We start from the raw sequence: 22,435 nt of genomic DNA, 5'->3' as shown, positions 1-22,435 counted from the left end.
ATAAGTTCTTGTAGCTTGCTACTCCTTGTATTATTACTCTTGATTTAATTGGATTCTAGTGCTAGACCTTATGAAGGATGAAAGTTCTTCTTTATATAGGTGTCCCAAGGTTATTTCAAGTATAGGTTGACACATAATGATGAAATGGAAATATTGAGATCATATCATGAAAGACAAATGCCAACATTTGAAGTGGCCACTTTTCTAGACCATTTTGTTAGCACTAGGGTGTTGGGCATCAAATTCATCCCAAAATAGGCCCTATGAAGGGGAGACTCAAAGGTTAAGACTTGTGACATAAGACCTAATATTAGTTTTGGCATTTGATAATAATTAAAGTGTTGGATTAGCAATGATTTTTTAAGGTAGCATAGATCATTTTGAACTAGAGGAAACCACAATAAACTAGGTGCCAAACAGGGCATGAAATTTTTAGGGTAAATAATTTACAACCCTGCATTTATATACCAGTTTAGCAAGAGTGTGAACTTAAACTCATACTCGTAAGAATAAAGTAGTCAAAACTAAGACAATTTGGGGATAGGATGACACCAAAATTAGGGATGCACAAGCCCCTAAGCTTATGATCCCATCAACCTACAAAAAAATACTCCAAGTGATATATACATATGAAGAATAACATAATAATCTCAAAGACAAAAATGTTATTACTAAGGCAAAAAAAGGTCCCAAGTCAACTAGGTAAAGGTACCTTTATGTAAGGTTGTCTTAATCACTAAGTACTGAATTCCTAAACTTTTATTTTAAACACACAAAAAAAATTTTGGAAGGAGACAAGAGCATGCATCATCAAATAAGGTTTCATGTTCCAAAAACTAGAAAGTTGTGTTATTCTATGGGTCAATGGAAATTCCAAGATACACAAATTCTACTAGTCAACAAGTGTTCTTATGTTGGATGATGCATTTATCATAGCAAAATGATCACAACTAGAGAAAACTAGGCTATATTAAGTGAACAATGCCTTAGGAAGGGTCAACAATAACAAGGATCATACCTAGTTAGTCATGCTATAGCAAGTGACCAATTTGGGTTATTTTAATACTACTAGCCAACAAGCCATGCTATATTGCATAATTCATAGACCAAGTGTGTGTTTCTACATGAATAGAGAAAAAAGAGAGTGTTTTTCCTATAGGAACAAAGGCAAAATAAGTAAACAATGCTTCATAATTAGCAAATATTGCAGAAATTGATAACCACACCTCAAGGCGCACATCAATGAGACCAAAGCTTAGGAATCCATATGCTCCCCATTAAAATATTAGTATATATTCTATGATAATGTTTTATGAAATAAAAGAGGGAAGGGATATTCAAACAAAGATATATACACATCTCAAAAGAAGGAGAGAGGATTCTCAAACAAGGATACACACATCTCCCAAAATAATTAAAGGGGTTCCTCAAGCAACGATGCACACCTCAACACAAGTTGTTATTGCCCCTAATGTATAGGTGATAGAAACCACACTAGTTCCACATACTTGACACTCATTATGCCTATTATTTGCCACCCTATTTGGACATTCATTCTCTACATACTTATTACAATTTTTATGTCCTAGGTCAATCACATGAGCATAAAATTTGACTCTTGATATTTTAAAATTTAAACTTTAACTATTGTACATTATTTTCTTGCTTTTGACAAGTTTGTTACATTTTTTGTGCAATTTCGTGATATGATACTGTACTTAAAATAATTTAGTTTGATTCATCAAAACATTAAGGAACACTAATCCTCTCATATATGATAATCATATACATGAAAGAGAAGAATCATTCTAGGAAATCTTCAATTATAGCACTAAAAATGAAATCAAATATACATAATCCTTGTAGAAATACCTACACATCTTAATATTGTTATAGTTAAACATTTCCATTACCGTAACATTGGCCTTTCCAAATTATTAACCTTGGAAAACTAGAACCTAGCAATCCAAATGCATCTCTTAGACTTTCTTTAAGTATTGCTAGTCCTCAATGAAGAATATATAATAGAGTTAAGGCGATGTAAGTTGGAGAAGCCTAAATGTGCAATTTCATTCATGTGATTTACATAATGCATCCACAGTCTTCAAGATCAATCACTTTCCCAAATTCTAAAGACCAACTCAACTTAGATTTTATCATTTTCTATAGATTATAATTCAAAATTTACAATTTAAAAAAATATAATTGAAAATAAAAATCCATCTTTTAACCACTATCTATATTTATTTTTATTACTTTAATATTCTTTAATCTATGCCAATTTTTAATTTAATTATTAATCCCATCTATTAAAGATTCCATTTATTTCTATCTCTCACACATATATGACTAAATCTTTAAATATAGGGAAAATTAGCACGCAGCCTCCCATTATTTTTCATTATCATGTAATTCTACAATTGGTATGACAACTATTAATACATCTGGAATAAAGGAATGTTTAGTAGGGGGGAATACAATAAATAAGAGGGTAGGAGAATTTCAATAAATAAGAGGGTAGGAGAATTTCAATAAATAAGAGGGTAGGAGAATTTGATAAAGCAAAAGGAATCATCGGAAACGCGTATAAAGCAAGTGCTGACTATTCCACGAATTGTTATCGATTTAATATACCCCGTTTAGTAAAGCTGCTCAAAACTATTTAATTATTTAGTGTGAGTACTTTGAAGTCCTCGGCAGGACAGTTTAGAACGCATTAGTAGGCATTGGAAACGAATTTTTCTATAGTTCAAAGATTATCTGTTTTAGGCATTGGAAATGGAGTTTTTTATAATTCAAAGATTATCTGTTTTTGAATCTTATGATGGTTTATAATAATATGGGAAATAGATTTTTTTAATGAATCAAGGCCTATCTGTTTATAATAATATGACTACATGTAGAAATCATTTTAACTGTGTTACAACTAAATGTACAGTACATAGTATACCTTTTGCTATTCAAGAATACAAAATTTATATCACTAAACCATCTCAGATGTACAATATATGTCATTCACTGCTCTGCTTTCCATTTGACAGATCAGTAGAGTTAATAGAAGCAGCTCCAATTTACATTGGACAGATCAGAACATGATGCATTTTGAAGATTTAGTTAAATAAGAATGGAATATATTTTGATGCTCAAATATTAAAATATTAAGGTTAGGTCGGGATTCCTTTGACATTGAGGTTGCAGAGGTTTTTAAATACCCGAGCGCACAATGTATGCCAATCACTGCACTGCATTCCATTCCATTGTTCTTTGTCATTTGATAAAATAAATGGCTTCTAACTTGCTGCTCTTTTTGTTTGTGGTGATACTTGTTTGCTTTTCTCAAAGTGAAGGCGCCACTCCACAAAACGGCATCCAATCTGCCTGCGAGTTGGCTCCTGATCGCAAATCATGCGAGTCAAGCCTTTCTGAAAATCCGGGGTCATTACTAGGAGGCCCAAAAGACATGACTCATATTGCCCTTACCATGAGTATATCTAAAGCCCAAGCGGTTAGAGGCTTCATTTCCCGCAGATCGTCCATGAACTCTAAGCAGAGTCAAGCTGTCGACGACTGCCTCCAATTGTACGATCTTTCCATCGATTACCTGACAGAGGGTCTATCAGTCTTGATAAAATCTTCGTTACAATGGAAAGATGCAGTGGATATTCAGAGCTATCAGAGTGCAGCCCTGACGAACCAGATCACCTGCCTCGACGGCCTCAACGAAGCAAACATCGATCTCCATTTGCTGTCTTTCACAGATCATGTGGCAAACGCATCGCGGTCAGTGAGTAATTCCCTTGCTATTGTAGAGAAGCTTTTCATCAGAGCCATGAAATCTTCAAAAACTTCAGTCCACAGTCTGACGCCCCTCAAGTTGATCTCGATGACGGCTTTCCGTCGTGGTTGTCTGGAGAGGACAGAAGATTGCTTCTCCAGACCGCAGCGGGCGTCAATTTGACAGGAAACGTGGTGACGGTGGCGCAAAATGGCGGCTGTAATTACACCACAATTACTGACGCCATTAATACGGAAATCAAGGTCCAGGGTCAAATACTTCACAACGAGTTACTTGGCCTGGTTATCATGTGATGAACACGACTGATGCTCAAAATTTCACGGTAACTCACCTCATCTCTGGTGATTCATGGTTACCACCAACTTCCATACCTTATAATGGAGGCCTGTTTTAGAATGTTAAAAAAATCAACTTCACTCTTGGATTATTGCATCATCAAATTTATTTGTTCTCCCCTCGGCTACTAAATAAGAGGAAATAAAACCTCCATGAAGAGAAAATGGTGAATTTGTTATGAAATCCTTATTCTTTTGGCTATTTCAACTGCTTACAAATTTGAAGCAACCAAGATGGCAATTTGCAAATTACTTACTTTGGAGTTTTATAAAATTAATTTCAAGTTATTTATAAATAATTTTAATTTGATTGTTTTATATAATGTCTTAGTTTAGAGTTTTATAAAACTAACTTCAAGTTATTTATAAATAATTTGAATTCGATTATTTTATACAATGTATACATATTTTTAATATATAATATTGTTTATTTATGTTAAATTTATGAGTGTACATCCAAATTCTTATTGTAGCCTCATATATTTTTTCTTTTATTATGTAAATTTTGATTTGATTTATTCATTTTCTAAGGTGTACTAATTTGGAGGCAATGTCTATGCAGTATCTATGATACATTTTTCACCACGTTTATTAATTGATTACAAATAAAAAAATTATTCTATTCTAATTTTCAATTAATAAATTAACAAGGTCGAAAGTGCATCATGAGTGCTGCATAGACAATAGTCTATTTTAAATGCTCCATGGAATCAATCTTAAAATTAAAATTCATCTCTTGTTCTTTATTAGAATATGTTTAGTTTAGTTCATGTGGCTTTTATTATGACTTAGTTCTATAGCTTATAATTTTTGAGCATATAGATGATAATACATTTAATGACTTATGAGAGAAACTTGTACATATAAAGTAAGCTAAGAAGAGTTATACTAAGTGAGAGAATTCAATTTCATCTTTAGTTGCATGCATAGTTTATTATTTCACCTATTTAATTATAAGTCATATAGATCATAAACCATATATAATTATAAATATCCATTGCTTAATTGTATTTCTTTTATTTAACCTCAAGCAAATACCCTCTTAGGTTTAATAGAGTTTGAAGGAGGACAATTTCTACCTTGATTAGTTGTTGCATTACAATCTCTTATTGATGAGTCATTCCTTCTTTTGTGGTCATCTCTATTACCCAAGCATTCAATGCATTCTTTGGAGGAATCAAATAACAATTTGAGAGAAAATAGCTTCTTCCTAGGTTTACCTATACAAGCTTCATTATCTTGACCATTACCATTCTTTGATAATATTATTTAACTTTGTATTGAAAAAATGTCAAAGAGAATGAAGTGAGCAATCCTCTAAATTTGATACTATGGTATTTATATTGTATAGTAATACTTGAATTAAGTATTTTTAATAATTAATTATCTAAGTATTTTGAAAGTTGTTGCACACCTCTATTATGTACACTACAATTCCTTTGACATTTTGACCATTTTCATCATACATCACTATACTCCTTTTCTATAAATGAAATGGTCCTCTACATGCTTTTAATTAACTATATTGAAAACAAGGAAAATAATTTTTTTTAATAATTTCTTTTTGTAAATTTATTTTCTAATAAAAAAATTTAAATGTTCAAAAATTTGAGAAAGTTAAAATTTGCAATTCTTGAAAGTATAAGAGGAAAAATAATTATGATACTTGATCATTGAAAAAGAGTTATAAATTAATGTTTGAAAGAAAGTATCCATAGGGAATGGATTTTATTGGTAACCATGTACCATTTATCTTTGTCACATGATGGTCACATGTCCTTGTAACTCATTGTGAAGTATATGTAAGATAGTATGGGTTGGTCAGTTAGCAAAGATGTGTTTAATAAATACTACCATTCAATACACAATCATATGGGTAAACAAATAAAAATAATAACATCAAGCAAGAGCTCCAATAATTTAGGAGAAAAAAAGTAATCTAAAAACATAGTATAACCAAATCATTTGTACAGTCTATTAGATATTACTCTCAGGAAATAAGTATGGTGGAATCCTGTATTGAGATAAAATGCTCAATTTATTGGAATCTCATATTGGAACAATAAAATGTTCAATTTATTGGAATGTCATATTTGAATAAAAAATGTTCAACTTATTTGCACATAAGTGCCATGCCTCGTGTTCACTAGTTACCCATCTTATAAATATATTAAAATATTTATTACAAGTCATATTCACCATATTAAACTATCCATATAGAACCTAAGTGCTAAAAAGAACTAAACTAGTGATCTAATAGCAAATGAAAGATTATTTTAGCAACATTATTAAAGACATAAATATCAATAACTTTATAGAAATAATTTTTAATTTTAGCATAAATTTGTATTAGTGGGGACACATTTATTGTCATCTCAATGTGGATGCTATTTAGGATAGAGAAATGTGATAAATCCTCCACTACGTTATCAGAAATGAGAAACGAAAATTGAAATGGAAGATTTAAAGATATAAGAAACAGATATATATATATAGAGAGAAATTTGTATAGAATTTGAGTTAAAAAAATGAAAATACATTTATCATAATGATAATTTTACTAAAAGCATTTCCACCAAAATATAATAGACAGTTTCTCAATTAGAAATTTACGTCATAATCTATAATTAAATTACGATGTTTGATCATTCACCTCGTGCATTACTATATTGACACAGAAAAGACGGCTCTTTACGTGCTTTCAGCGGACTCTATTCAATTTCAAAGAATCATCTTCTTGAATTTTAATTTTTTAAATTGATATGAATGTTTGGGAAAGAAGAAAAAATTACAATGCTTGAAGATTTGGGACAAAAAAATTACAATTATTGATGTTTTCGGAGGAAAAAAACTGCAATGCTTCATATCTAAAGAGTGAAATGACTTGTTCATGTTTTGAAAGCGAGATTCCATGGGGTATGGATGTTCCTGGTAACCATATATCACCAGAGATGAATGAACGTACGGTGAAATTCTGAGCATCACTTATCTTCATCAGATGATAACCAGGCCATGTAACTCTGTGTGAAGTATTTGACCCTGGACCTTCGTTTTTATATTCTCCATAATACAGCGTGCTCAAGGCAAAGTCACCGGACCATTCTAACCACGCAGCTGGCTGAATCAATCCATCTAAATAAGATTTCATGTAAACAGTCCGCGAGTACAATTTCCATGGCCTTCCCAAGTAGGTGGGGAAAGAGCTGATAACAGGAACCAATTCAGGTGCAGCTATAACGTTACACTTGTGAATGGAAATTCCCGTATTTTGATTTGGGTCTGTTCTACCTTGAGCTGTAAATATATTCTGCTGCCCGCTCAACGGTGTTCGTGCAAAAAGAGTGCAGTTTTGGAATACCACTGCTGCGTTACCAAAGATGAAATCTATAGTGCACTTGCAGAAATTTTTTGTTTTTAATTACTTTCTGTAAAAGAAATTAATAGTTAGACTTGACTTTTTTTAAATAAAAATTCATATTAGTTTTTGTTGTAGTTGTTAATAATTTTGATCAAATGGATATGTAGAACATTAGATAGACTTTGTCATACAATTGAATTTAGAAAGTATATTTGATTAATTTTAACATCTTTATTGAATGGGTCAAAAGATAAAAGTTTAAATCTTCATATCCTAATTAAGTGGATCAAAAGATACAAGTTGGGAACTTTTACATCCTCATTAAGAGGGTATAAAGATACAACTTATGAATTTTTATATCTTTATAGAGTCAAAAAAGACCAAGTGTACTCACTCTCAAGTGGCATTCATCCTTAAAGTTTAGTAGATATTATATACTTGTACATTACTTTTCAAATTTATATTTCTAAAACAATTATACAACGAATCTTATTAAGAGAATAAATAAGTTCAAAAAATTGAAACTTAAATTAGAAATAAGTTAAATTAACAAAATAAGTGATTGTACAATGCATATTACTCTACTCTCATCTACATTAAATTTTTCTATTACAAAACAAGTTACTGATAATATCAAATAAATGTATTAGCCACTACGTCACACTTGTTATAACTATAATTATAAAATATTATAATTATTGTGTAGACAACGTTTTGTATATTTGAATTATGAATAGTTTTTTTATTACGGTAAAAGAAGGTTTTGAAGGGGCCTCAAAACTCTTTACAAAAGATCCTTAAGAAAAAAGAGCATTAAGAAACCAGAAGGAACATACATCAGAAAAACCAACATAGCAACTAGCAAAAACCAGTAAAAAAGCCCCACAATACCAGCAACGACCAGCCAAAACAGACAAAGCACAGAAATGAACTATTTTATGTTTTTCAGGGCATTAGCCAAGTTTCCGCTAATTCCATACAGTTCTTTAATATTATCCCTAAGTTTAGGGATTTCCTTAGAAGAAGCCACAACAACTTTTTTCAAGTTCGCCCTAGTTCTCTTTGTCGCTCCACCAGGAGTGCTTTCCACAATCCCAGTCTTGATTACATCTTCATCAATGTCAAGGTCCATGACCGGTTTGGGAGAGATGGAGCTTTCAAGGACCTTAGAGATTTCCTCTAGGTTCTTAGTGACAGCAGTCAAGATATCCAGAATCATTCCCAACAGGTTTTTCATTGTAGTTTTTCCTTCCTCCAGATTATCAATCTGAGCTTCCATCTTCTTATCTTTTTCCTCCATGTCCTGCTTTCATTGCTTCTGGTACCTTTCATCTTCCTTCCTTTTCTCTTCCAACTGCTCCCCATTTTTTTCCAAATTCTTTATAAATTCATAAGCCCACATGTCAAAACCCAATCTAGCCTCAGATAGGTTTTTGAGATTATCCAGAAATAACCCTTCTCCAGTACACTCCTTATCCTTGCTCAGATTATCCTTGACCGTTTCCTGCTCGAGTTCCTTATTCTTCTCCTTCTCAATATCCATTTCTTTTTCCTCATTAACCTTATCATCCTTCAACACCATTGGCTGGCTATTGTCATTGCCTAAGCTAGCAGTGTGAGTAGGACTATCTTGGTCGGACACATCCTAAGCTTCCCCTTCCTCTTCCCCCACGTCCTCTTCTTTCCATCTTTCCTCACCTCTAGACTCATCTATTTCCATCTCACAACCATCTTTTCTGGTATCCTCTAAATTATTCTTGTCCTCTTGGACTTTTCATCCCAGTAGCACTTTTTGCTCTTTTTGCTCTGAGTCAACTCTTCCTTGCTAGATCCGCCTTCCTCCACCTTTTTCTTGCCTTTCCCTAGAGACGCAGACAATCTCTTATTTTCTTGAATAGCAAGGATTTTGCAGTGCTCATATATGAGCAAAATGAGGCCACAATTAAGCACCAAGTTTGAAGGATTCTTGTTGTGCTTTTTAAGAGAGCTCAGCAGAGACCTGAAGAGGTAGTAGGGTAGGGAAACCCTTTTCTCATGCCTGAAATGATTTAACAACACAAAATGGTATGTGTGGGCCTTAGTAAAATGCCCCTCCACTGTAATGTATTCCATGATAGCATTCAACACATAGCTCCAAATTTTCTTAATGTTGGAAGCATCATAATAACCCCCCATTGCTTTAACAATCTGTGCCCTCTCCTTCTCCATATGCGGAAAAAGCTTACCGGGTTATTTGAAACTTTCAGATCTCTAAACAAATTGAGACCTGAGTGGGGCATACCAGTTATAGTCGCTATGAGGCCCGCATCCAATTTAAACCTCACACAGATTTTTAAAGACCTGTTACTCCAGTTTTCAGTAATTTTAGAGACATCAAGATTAACCCTACCTTTATCATAATCGACTAGCTTCTCCATGAAATTTGTCATGAATCCTTTTTTCAACTTCGTCCATACCTTTGGTATTTCCTTCCATGTGGAGATATTATATGGTTCCCCCCTCCTTAGATCCCCTTCCATATTCAAGTTCAAAATACCAACTATGTTCTTCTGCAATTTCAGGGCTTCCTTCCCGTTGTCTCTTGAAATTTTAAAAATGTTAACCCATAAAGTGTGCGGAGGATTAATATCATTGATTAGGATTTTGCCACTTTGCCAAGTAATCATAACCTTTCTATAAATGTATAGATTACTCATTACAACTATTATAATTGATTGTGCGGTCCCTCTTTCCCCGTAAATCTATCCTTTCTTAGAAGATCTTTAATTTTAAAATTAATATTATCTTCCCCGTGCCAAATGCTTTGAGCTTCGGAATTAATGCCTAGGTTCACCAGGCCATCCGCAACCAAATTTTTTTCTCTAAAGGCATGCTCAATTATAATAACTTTAAAGCTAGCAACAATTTCTCCAGCTTTAAAAATTATGTTTTCTATAGACCATGATGGCTTTGTTTCCCCCTTCAGGCACTTGATAATATTTAGTGAGTCTCCATCCAGCCATAAGTTATCATAATTTAGATTCTTAGCAATAATAAAAGTATTCAAAGTTGCAGATGCTTCTGCATAATGACTAGTTTGACTACCCAGGGGGCCAACGATTGCCACAAGGCAACTTCCAGCAAAATTCCTGACAATGCCCCCATAACCAGCTTTATCCGGATTCCCCTTTGACACACCATCAAAGTTGGCCTTTATCCATCCTTGATATGGAAAGCACCACACCAGACCATCCCTACCCTTCTCCTTACTTGATTTGGTAATAGAAAGGTTCCATCTTTCATTAAAGTCTTATTTAGTTTCTAGACCATGATCAATTCCATTTAAACATTCAAATATACCTCTATAGATTTTATCCACCACAACTTCAGGGTTAGCACTTTTATCCCTAAAAATCCTATTGTTGCGCTCCTTTCAGATGTTCCAGATAACATTAGGGAAAGTAAGTTTCCATAGATCAACATTCTTAGGGTTGGAATTAGGACAGTACCATTACTATGAGGACTCCCCTAGAGAGTTCAAGAAAACCTAGCTCAACTTTCCCCTACTAAAAATAATTTTCCAAATTTCCTGGCTGAAAGTACATTGGTGGAGAATATGACAAGAAGACTCCTCTTCCCTACAACAAAGAGAACACCTATTAGGAAAAACCAATCCATGCTTTTGGATATTTTCAAGAGTCAGCACCATATTTTGGATAAAAATCCAAAAAAAGGTATTAAATTTAGGAATTAACTTCTTATTCCACACTTTAGCCCAAATAGGAATCTCTTCTAGAACTTTGTTGTGGATAGCCACAACCGAAGACATAGAGTAATTCCCATCTGAGGTCTCCCTCCAAATCAAACTATCCTCTTTATTGTCCCTCAAAAATTTAGAAGAAAGCAAAATCTCAAGAAACATTAATCTTGGACATTGTTGGCTGAACTCAGTCAATTTCCCATTTCTCTAATAGTCTCTAACCAAACCCCCATTCTTGTTTTTGAACCAATCTTTCCAATATTTAAGGATTGGAATATCCTCTAGAGGCTTATCTAGAAGCCATCTGTCTTCCCAAAATATGATATTTCTTCCATTCCCCAATTTCTACATTCTTCCAGCAGAAGCCCAACTTTTAGCCGATTGAACTACATTCCAAATTACAAAACCTTCAACAGTAAAAGAGTTATCTAGAAATTCTTCCTCAAAAGGTTACATATAAAGATATTTCTTTTTCCATATTAAATTCCATTCTCTTTCCTCTCCTTTCATTCTCCAGATTTGTTTTGCTAATAAGGCATTATTCATAGAACTAATATTCCTAAAACCCAACCCCCCAGAAGCCTTAGGAGAAAAAATTTTGTTCCAAGCTATAAGGGGAATTCTATTCTTGTCTTCCACTCCTAACCAAAGAAACTTTATTTGGATTCTTTCAATTGCCTCCGCAAAATTTCTAGGGATTTAAAACAAACTAAGAGCATAAATAGGCAAATTTTGGAGAGTAGCTTTAAGCAACATAGCCTTGCCTGCTTGACTAAGGATAGCTCCTTTCCAACCAGCCAATTTAGAGTTGAATCTGTCAACTAGCTTCATCCAGAAATTCTTTGAAGGCTTAATACAAAGGGGAAGCCCCAAGTAAGTAGAGGGAAACTCAACAATTTTACATCCAAGAATTCTTTCAATCGTTAATTGTCTTTGAATAGGGGTATTGATGAAGAACAAAGAGCTATTTTCCCAATTAATTTTTTGGCCAGAAGCAGATTCATAAATATCCATAACATTCTTCATATTTCTTGCTTCCCTAATAGTTGCTTCCCCCAAAGTAATCGAATCATTAACAAACTATTCATGAGTACAAATTACATTGGAAGATGAAGGTTTCAGGCCTTTGAGATTACCTTCTTCCACATTTTTAATTACAAATCTACCCAAACTTTCAGCTAAAATAGTAAACAAGATAGGGGAAATGGGATCCCTATGTCTTAGACCTCTAGTGTTTTTGAAGAAATTGGAAGGAGATCCATTAATAATAACAATAGAGGAGGAAGTTTCCATCAATTGAGAGCAGATCGGAATAAATTTTTCCCCAAACCCAAAAGCTTTCATAATTCTAAAAAGAAATTGCCAATTCACTCTATCATAGGCTTTAGACATATCTAGCTTAAGAAAAAAACCTTGATTTTTAACAACCAATACAGAGTGAATATTTTCATGAACTGAAATAATGGAATCCAGAATCTGTCTACCAGGGACGAAACCATTTTGTTGAGCTGAAATAATTTTGGGAAGAATATCCAGCATTCTAGTAGTAAGAACCTTAGACAAAATCTTGTAAACAAAATTACAAAGACTAATAGGTCTAAATTTATTAAGAGAGTCAACTCCTGAAATCTTCAGAATTAGAACAATGAAGGTCGCATTCAGTTCTTTTAAAAGCCTTCTAGAACCAAAGAATTCCTTAACTCCATTACAGATATCAATCTCCACAATGTGCCAAAAGGATTGGAAGAAGAACATTGGAAATCCATCCAGACTAGGAGACTTATCTCCCTGAAAAGAAAACACCGCCTTTTTTATTTCCTAAATGGAAGGTATACGAGAGATATTTTTGTTGTCGTCCTCATTCAAGGTGGAAGGGATAGCCTGCAAAAGAAGGTTTTGATTACTGAAGTCAAGATCATCCACTTCTCCTAGGAGATTGCTAAAAAATTCCAGATCTTTCTTTCTTATGTCATTTTGATCTGATAAAATCCCCCTATTACAGGATAACCTAGAAATATTGTTAACCGCCCTGTGCTTTAGAGCAGTTAAGTGAAAAAACTAGGTATTTTTATCACCTTCCTTCAGATACAAGGCTCTTGATCTTTGTCTCCAAAAAGTCTCTTCATTAGAAATAATTGTGTGGTATTTAGACAACAAACCATTTTCAACAGATCTCAAATCCTCTAAAAGCCCTTCCTATTAGATTTTATCTTGGACTTCTTTAATTTCAGTCTTAATTTGAGCTTTACTTTTGAAGATATCACCAAATATCTTTGTTCCAAATTTTGACTTTGGCCTTTATAATGTTGAGCTTTTTGGCTATTCTAAATAAAGTCATTCTCTCAACCTCAAAACTCCACCAATCAGCAACACAAGCTTCCAGAGACAGGTGGGATAACTGCACTTTTTTAAATCTAAAAGAGAAATTTCTCTTAGCAAAAAAAGAATTGGTGGTGAAAGAAATAGGGAAATGATCAGATCTAATCTTAATTATAGATGCCCAAGAACAACTATACTTAGATAACCACTCAAGAGAAATCAAGGATCTATCTAATCTTACTTGAATAAGATCAACTAAAGTTCTATGATTGGTCCAAGTATAATTAATCCCTTGGAGATCTACATCCATAAGAGCTTGATCATTAATAAAGTCCATCAGATCTTGTTTCCCATCTAGCTGCAAGGGAAGGCCTCTCATCTTCTCATCCTCTTTAAGCAATGTACTGAAATCTCCCATTATTATCCGTCTTTTATCAACAAAATTTAATCTGTCTTCAGCAAGGCTCCTCCAATATTTAGATCTCCCAGCTTTAGTGTTAGGCACATAGACATTAGTGATAACCCAAACAAATTTATCCTTAATATGCTCGAGCAAAACTGAGGTCCTATTGATTTCTAAAATGATTTCCTTACCTATAATAGTATTTTGGCTCCAAAAAATCGTCGTTCCTCCAGAGGCACCCTACGAACTAGTTCCTATAACTCCATTATTTTTATATTCTAATCCTTTCCACTTTATCCTTACACATCTTAGTTTCCTAAACAAGAACAACATCTGGTTTATGATCTCTTATAATACTACGTAACACATCCTACTTATGAGGGGCATTCAACCCTCTTATATTCCAAGAAATTATCTTCATACTTTAACTGGGGATAAGGCTGACTCGATGGAGCTCTGTGTTCCATCAACACAGTTCTTCTAACTTTCTTGTTTTGTTTGATTTTCTAGAGAAGGTCTCCCCTTCTTTTTGTTGTGGCTTCCATCATCTGCTGTTTTCTTATTCTTTCTTCTAGTTGAGATACCTCCATTGGGTCCTCCCTTATTCGATTTCCCTTCTTTAGTACTGAGAATCCTAAGATTTCCCTCCAGATCCACCATTTGTAAACTATTAGATGGGGTTTTGCATTTAGACGGCTTAGGGCTTCCATTGGTTAATAACAAAAGAGGCTCAAAATCTGAAATGTTATAATCCCACGCTTCATTGAAGTCTCCTCCGTTTGCCTTTGTATTAGATGAAGCAGATGAATCATCATTGGAACTTTCCTCAACTTTATCCTAACTAACAGGCCCTCCCTTTTGGTCCTCTAAATAATATTTTTGAGCATTTGCCTCTATCCTTTGCTCTTCCTCTTTGATACTTTCTATTTGATTATTAGAGTAGGCACAAACAGATTTTTCATTATTACTATTCATATTCTTCTTATCCTCATTTTCCAACTCAATCACTTCCTTATCAAGAACACCCTCTATTGGTGGGTCTTCTCTCTTACCTTTCATTTTCCATTTCTTCTTCAAACTACTATCACTCTTATCACTCTTCCTCTTCTTAAGCGGGCAATATTTTGCCCAATGACCTGACTTTTTACAATTAAAACAAGCAAATGGGAGAGATTCATATTCAATCGCTTGGGTCCATTTCCCCAATTTAGATATAATCTCAATATATTGAGGCATATCTGTCATTTGATTAACATTAATTAGATATGGGAAAAAACCAACCTTGATTTTGCAGCAATCATCGGATCGATCGAGAGAAGTTCTCCAAATGAACTAGCTATCCCCTTGAAGACTTCCTCATTCTAGAAATCTAGTGGGAGGCCCGGGATACCCGTCTACACAAGCACCGACACAAAAAAGGACTTGTCAAGAGAGAGGTTTGGAACCCCTTTCTATAAAGCCAAGGTTTACTTGTCCAACATCCATGGTCCTTCACATAGAGATTTATTCATGTCTTCTTCAGAATTAAAAGCAAAGGTAAAAAAACCCCTAGGTAAAGCCACCACATCCACTTGACCTTTGAGAACCCATTTCCTCCTTATAAAATTCCTAAAAACATCAATGTTAGGCCTAAAACTAGCAAACCTTCCAACTAAGGTCATAGCTAATCCACACACAGTGAGATCCACCAGCTTATCCGGAACAAAAATAGCAACAACCCCTGTCGCAGGATCGGATATATTTTTAACTTCCGAAAGCCCAGATTCACCAGCGGCCTCACTCCAAAAAGTGAAGACCATTTCTTTTCCTTACCTCTATCATGTGGGTCCCCATTTTTGGAATATTTGTCTTCCATCGATTTGACTATCTCCTTGTCCCCTTCAATACCCTAAGATGCCTAGAACCAGCCTGATTAGCAGTTCCACCCACAGAAAGATTGCCATCCCCAAGAAATCTGCCATTCCTAGATTTGAAATTCGAATTTCCTGCTCGCCACTCCCCTTGCCTCTCCTCTCCCATGGTCTTGTTTATTAGTTATTTGATTCCTTTGTATATCATTGAATTATGAATAGTTATACATTGAAGTACAACTATTATTATTAAACTATTTCATATGATGAAGCTAGTTACGAGATTCATTTTATTTACACTTGCATCACCTTCACATTGTGATGATGGCAATTAAAATACCAAATGCTTTATTAGTGTAGCAACTTTGAGAATTTTTCTAAAAGATTTAGGTTTAAAACAAGAGACACAATGCATCAAGTTCCTACCCATAGTGTGCTTAGTTTATACTAGAAAACATAAAATAATTTGTTATGATGTTTTTTGGTAGCAAACTCATTTACATACATATAAAAATCTAGAAATTATTAATAGTAATAAAATAATTTGAAATATATTGTGACATTGTAGATATTTGCATAAAATGAGTTGAAGACGAACAAATATATATTAACAAATAATAAAGTAAAATTGTTTTATTATTATTTCCTAATTTTGACTATATAAAATTAACTTGGATTATTTACAAGAAAGAAATCTAGACAAAGAAATAAAGCTAAGGTCAGTAAATAAGAAATCATTTAATAAATTATATAATAAAATAATAAGAAATCAAATCATACATTATATTTATTAGAAAATTATAATTGTAAGTGATAATTTAAAAATAAAAATTAAATTCCTATCCCCATATCTTTTTATGACAACAACATTTCAAAATTAAGTAAAAAACATATTTGTTGGAATTTATTTATTTTCCTTTGTGGATATTGGCATGCATGATGTGGATAGAAGTGAACATTACGAAAAACAATGAAATGAGTTTTGAGGCGACGAGAAAGAATTCAACGGAAAGAGTCATGACTGGGAAGATTGCATATTTATAAACTACAGTATGTCCTTTCTTATTTAAATCCACTTAGCATTTTCTAATCATCTTGCAATGCTTCGTAGAAGTCTAAAATATACTTTAAAAAAATAAAAAATATTGTTGACATTTCATTCAATGAATTAAATACATAAAAAAAACATGTACTTTTTTTTGAAAAATTGAATTTTGCACTTACTATTTTGAATTTTGTATGAACTAATAATTACAAGATAGATTATGTCAAATTATTTATATGAGATGGTTTATTAGTTTTGCGCTTTAATTTTTAATTGTTTTAATTACTTGTGACAAATTTTTAATGACACAAAAAAATTAAAGTAGTTTATTTGATAAATTCATTAATCAAAATATTTTAAGCAAAAAAACATGAAATATGATGTCTTAGACATGCATGTTCATAAAAGATATCAAATATAAGACTTTTTAAACCCCTAATAGATAATTATAATAACTATCCTTTAAATTTATTAGCATCAATAACAATATCTGTTTTCCTTAATATTATCTCTATGAATACTCAATTCATTTAGTTAAACCATATTTTAAACATCTCTAAAAATAGTTATATGGTCATTCTTGCCTAAATTTCATTCATGTTTCAATTTTAGCCTTGCCTTGTATTTTTCAAGTTGAGTGAAATTGTTCTAAATTCCTTTTCAGGCTTGTGGGAGTTGGACTCAATTCTAGAAGTGTTGTCAAGCTCTGACAAGCTGAGTGGAACTAGTCTGTTCCTTAGTTTCTTTGAAAATTCATTGTTTGGTCAGTCTAGGGCCAATTTCAACTTCACATGTCACACCCTAACATCCCATTTGGATCTAAATCAAGTATTTGTATTCATCATTTTATCCTTTGTTGGCCTTGTCAAGTAGTTTCTAAACCAGCGTCGGTGTCCGATGGAACAAATGGAACTATCTTTTGTTTTATTTTCTTTGTTCCAGTCTGAGTGTCATAGTTCAACAATAGAATTGGAACTTTTCCTTATGAAGGAAAAGTGACGAAGGAAGAGAAGTGTCAAGTGAAAGTTAGTTTAAAAAGAGAAGGTGGGCTATGATGCATTGAACTAAAGCGTCAAGTGAAAAGAAGACTAAAGGAAGAAGGCATTCGCAAGGAGGAGTTCTAGAAGCATTGTCAGACTTCGACAGTGCAAGTTGAACTTCCACTGATAAAGCTCAAGGCCAAGTAAAGAGAGAAAAAGTAAAGGGTGGAAAGAAAAGTTAGTTCCAGAATTAACGAAGGAGGCTGATAGAAGTAATTGAAATTTACTTTAAAGTTTAAATAAAGGAATCGCTAGAAAGAGCTTATTCTGGAAGCAACAATGAAGCCTAACAAGGAGATTTGAATTATTTCAAAGAAGTATTCAATGGTAATATTGGCGAGAGTAAAAAGCATTAATCATTAGGGTCGAGGTAGTTGCAGTATTGATTGTTGAGGACGGATTTCAAGACCTTTTTCATTAAAGTGTCATTACTTGTAATTGTGTGAATTCAAAGGCGAAAAGAGGAGGACAAAGCTAGGTCATGAGTTTTCTTCACTAGTGTGGCACTATCATCATCAAGGTGAGTTCAAATCTTCAATTACTTCTATTCTAGATGAATTTATATTTCTCAAAGGTCTATAGGATTTGTTTTGGGGTTTTATAGTTGTGTAATTGTGTTGATTTGAAGAGAACTGTATGAGCTAAGCACATTTGGAAAATGAAGTTTAAATATGCTGGTTATACTTATTTGAATGGGTTGGATTGTGCTTGGCTAGAGGTTGGTGATATCAAATTGGGGCATATAAACTTAGACAATTTCCCGAGAAGGATTGAAAAACCAAATCATCATCCTATTACCCAAAAGCTCATAGAAAGTGGATTATTGCAAGCCGTCACTTTCCCTATTTTTGTATAGTGCCTGGATTTAATGATGGAATGCAAAAATAGGTATGATCCCTATAATGATTAAGTAAAACCTTTCAATTTTTTCTTAGGCACCACTACATTAAAGAGGGGTGAACCCAATAGATCTAGCCACAAATCAACAAGGACAGGGTTGAGAATTTCTATTGGATTCACTAGATTAAAGATTGATACCCTCTTTTGAGTTGAATTGTGAAAATTGCTAAAATTAGGGCAGATATGTTCAAATTCAAGTAAAAACACATAAACAATGAGCTATAGTCATCGGATTGAGCCACAAACCTAAATCTAAGTAATATGTGAGTGTTTGGATTTGTTCCCAAGGGGAGCTCCTAATTTGTTGGGACTAGAATTCTTGTCGCTCTAGTCCTCCACACTTTTCACTGTCTAAAGGGAACATGTTTGTCTCTATGAATAAGGTCGACTCTGAGAATCTCATCTTCTCATCTTTTTCCTACACATAGAAAGAAGGGGGAAATTGTTGGGAATAGGGGTTTTCCTAAGTTAAACCTTGATTTAGGAATTAACCTTGAATGAAATATTGTAAATACTGAAATAAATAATGAAAAGGTATTCCTCAAATCTACAATTGTTGATAATGATGCTTTGCTTCTTGAATTTAATCATATATGTTGTATGAAATGGCATAAACATGACAAAACCCTAATCACACACACGTGCTTGCATATAAATGATGCAATTTTTCTCCATAATGGTTGAATGAAGAATATGTAGCTTTCAAGATCTCTGAAAATGCTTGATGGTGATTTTTTCATGGATGCAAGAATGCTTGTTTGCTTGGAGTCTTAGGATTGAAATGAATTGATTGATGTCTTTAAATAGGGGATTCTAGGTCAATTTACTAATTAGGTCGACCTACAATGGTCATGTTGATCCACCAATTTAATTTCCCATCGGAGAGATGGAGCCCATTTAATATTTCAAAATAGGGCCTAACTAAGGGGGACCGAGGCACTGGGTGCTCTAGGCCTCCTCAATCAGGGACCATAATTTAGTGCCAGGGAGAAGGACATCCCTCTAGGAAATTAGTTGGTAGGTGTACATGGCATTAGAAATGAAGGCACTAAATAAACCTGGATAAGAGATGAGGAGGAGACACGCTAAAGTAGGGGCACAAACATGAAGTGTAAATTGGCCCGATGATAATTTACGATGTTACAATCCCAACACTAGAGAGATGAAGATAGAAAATAATTTGGTGCAGGTGACTCTTAGTAGGGCAATGATTTAGAATTTCTTCTAACCCCTGAATAGAGTGGAATATGTGAGGTGGGATTTCACCCTCTCCCAATGTGAATTTAATACTAGGAAAAAGGTATACAAGAACAAATTGCAAAGAAATGGTTTCACAATCCTAAGTGGGGATAGACAAAATTACCCAAGAACATACATAAATCATTCCTCAAGGGTGAGATTGCAGACATCATCACCTCATTACATATGTTGAGAGCAGATGAGGAGGCTACTAATCTAGATGAGTGGATGTTTTTATTCATTCAAGTGATATGTTAGGCACTTTATTTTTTTATTCTTCCAACATTATCAGTTATCGCTTGCACATCAAAATCACCTTCTTCAAGCTGAACAGGTTTTTTTGTATGACCTCTTATTTAGTTTATGCCCTTGCTTCTACTAGAGATTGGCTTGGATTGGAGTCAATAGAGGAATTTGATGAGAATATTTAGATATATGATTTCTATCGAAGCATTCAATTGCAAAATATCTATGCCAACTATCAGAGAGTCAATGATGTATTTACCATGAGGTCGGTTAGGGAGATGCAAGGGCATCCTCAGATGAGAATTTATTCAGAAGTAGTTGAGTTGATAAAGGTATATGGAAGCTACTTCATCCAATTTCCTATATTCACCTACATAAAAGTTGGAGGATTTGATGGCTTCCAATTGAAATTGCAGAGGTATGCAAGTGACAAATTATTTATGATAGAACTTTGTACACAAATTAGTGAAGTTAACAAAATATGTTGTGAAAGGAGGAAAATTGACATTTAGTTTCCAATCAAATTAGGATTTTATAGTTGTAAATCTTAGTTTAATGCTTTTAACATCATTAAAGCTTTTGAAAAGTTTTTTTAACAAACTTATGATGTTATAAGGATGCACTTTGATTCTAAGAGCTTTGTGAAGAACAATCTATATTTCGGCCCATCCTATGATCATGTACCTCAGTTAGAGGAATGTTGCGCAAAATGCTCTGATAAATTTGAGATTAGAAAGAGGGATTGGTCTAGGATGATAATCCAACGAGTGAAAGAATATAAGGTTCAATTGGAGATTACATGTATGGTTGAGGATGGATCAAACCTTGTTGATCATATGTATACTCAAATTCAATCATGGTCCCTAGAAGAGATTGACTGGAACCAAACTGAGAAGTCTGATGGTGAGAAAAGAATAGCAGGAGTGATATGGAGAAATATGAAACAAATGGACAAGAATAAAGGGACTAATGTTAAGTTTCCTACTACTTCTAAGAAGTTTGTTGTGTAGACTAGTTCAACAAACCCAAACCCTACTATTGCTGATATAGTTCAGACCACTTTAGCCTTATCATCAGGTAACCAAGGAGGAAGTGGAGGTGATGATTTGGAGACGAGTAAAGAGCCCAAGAAGACATGTGGAGAAGGCTCAACACCTAACATAGGAGATAAGGAAGCTTATAAAGATAAGGAGGTGAAAGAATAGGGTAATGATGGGAATGATCAAGTGCAAGCACCAGATGATAGAGGGAACAAGCTTGTGGGTGATTCGAAGAAAAGTAAACATGTTAGTAGCACACCTAAGTATCCATTCCCTTTCTCAACCCATAATATTGATAGGACTTCTCCTATTATGAGGACTTTGTTACTCAATCTTGATGTTTTATAAATTACAATGAAGACATTGTTTTCACCCTCATGGCTAGAGACCTCTTTGTCAAATGAGAGGAAAATGAAAGCAGTAAGATAGCCTACCGAAGATATGGTGTCCCAAATCTTGTAGTCACCTCCTCCTCCAAAATTAAAGAAGCTTAAGGTTGCTTCCAAGATTGTAGAAGATGAGAGTTCAGACCACTTATTCATGCAAATATTGCAACCAATAATGTAAATTGAACTCAATAAAGCAATGGTTGTGGATTTCAATCTCACTAGGATTGACATGGGGCCTTCAACTTGGGATGGATAAATTCATAATTTTCAAGTGTCTGCAAAAAAGGTAATGGAAAGAGTAGAAAAGGAGAAAATGGATAAAGAAAGTTTAAAGGCTTTAGTTGGTGCACATTATTTGATTTCTTGAGGTCACTACTCAATCTATCTTCACCTCAGGATGTAAGCTATTGAACTATTCTAAATGTTTTTGTTGACGCAAATAAAGAGTTGATAAATAAACTACAAATTGATAGTCATTTTGATAAAGTGGCTCAAGAATGGATAAAGAAGTTAAAGATGACAGGGCTATTGTTCATAGATAACTTGAGCCATTTATTCAATGAACTTGTCTTAGAAAGAAAATATGTTTCTTTAGAGATTCTAGTTTCCAAGATGGAGGAGATCATATACAAAGAAGAGAGGAAAATGTTGCAGGAGATCATTGATATGGGATTGGAAGTGAAAACTAATAGAGGAATCAAGGTGTCTAAATACTCGCATTTCAACATGTGGATCT

The 22,435-nt window shown here is 33.7% G+C and overlaps 1 pseudogene; it reads left to right on the top strand.

Moving 5' to 3' along the window:
- The first annotated feature begins 3,283 nt into the window (after positions 1-3,283).
- LOC131079320 (pectinesterase-like) overlaps positions 3,284-22,435 on the top strand; it is a 31,295-nt pseudogene continuing 12,143 nt past the window's right edge.

The sequence above is a fragment of the Cryptomeria japonica genome, chromosome 11, assembly GCF_030272615.1.
Source record: "Cryptomeria japonica chromosome 11, Sugi_1.0, whole genome shotgun sequence".
Taxonomy (NCBI): Eukaryota; Viridiplantae; Streptophyta; class Pinopsida; order Cupressales; family Cupressaceae; genus Cryptomeria; species Cryptomeria japonica.
Note: the sequence above shows the minus strand (reverse complement) of the source record. Positions and strands in the feature narration are given on the sequence as shown.